Source organism: Equus asinus, chromosome 2, assembly GCF_041296235.1.
Source record: "Equus asinus isolate D_3611 breed Donkey chromosome 2, EquAss-T2T_v2, whole genome shotgun sequence".
Lineage (NCBI taxonomy): Eukaryota > Metazoa > Chordata > Mammalia > Perissodactyla > Equidae > Equus > Equus asinus.
Window position 1 is genome coordinate 158,667,376 of NC_091791.1, and position 799 is coordinate 158,668,174.

The following is a 799-nucleotide window of genomic DNA, read 5'->3' on the forward strand; positions in this document are numbered from 1 at the left end:
ATTTAGAACGAATGAATCTGTGTTAGCCAAACATGGACGGTAATTTTGTCCAATAAAGATAGAACACTGGGTCTTTTTCTCTCAAAAGATTAAATAATTGTCAGCACAGTCACTTTATATCAGTGGTTCAGAAACGCCGGCGAGAGGCCTTTGATGTGCACTGCTTGTCGAGGAATGGAGAGCAAAAAACATACTCCTCAGCAACTTAATTAGTCAAAAATTTCCAGATAATTGAAGGTTTATGCAGAGAAAGGAGAGGAAATATTCAAAGTGTGCTCTAGAGTTGGGAAACTTTGACTGTTGAGTCATTCAAAACAATAATGTAGCACTGTTTTAAAGTATTTCAAAGTTCACTTTTATTAAAAGTGCTATATTGGGCTGGCTTTGGCAGCACGTATACTAAATTTGGACCAACACACAGATTAGCATGACCCTTGTGCAAGGATGTAAATTCGTGAAGCATTTCAGTTTTTTGCATTTCCTGCCGGAGTGACAACATGTATGTGTGAAAGCTAAAATGACTTAATACCATCTACACTTTGTACTAAAAGTGTACGACTGTGAATGGTCTGTAGTTGAGCCCGACAAGACATCTAGAGTCCACACACACATCAGTGAGCAGATGTAGTTTGTTTATTTATAGAATGTTTTTCTTTCTGAAAAACTAATGGTAGACACATTTAGATCATATTTATATATAAATATTTGGTTGTCGTCATTCTTTAAAAAAGTGCTCTAGGGGCCTGCCCAGTGGTGTGGCGGTTAAGTGCTCACGTTCCGCTTCTCGGTGGCCCAGGGT

At 38.4% G+C, this 799-nt stretch overlaps 1 pseudogene; it reads left to right on the forward strand.

Annotated features, from left to right (window-relative positions):
• Nucleotides 1-375: 375 nt before the first annotated feature.
• LOC123283598 (U6 spliceosomal RNA) lies at nt 376-474 on the forward strand (annotated as a pseudogene).
• The last annotated feature ends 325 nt before the right edge of the window (nt 475-799 follow it).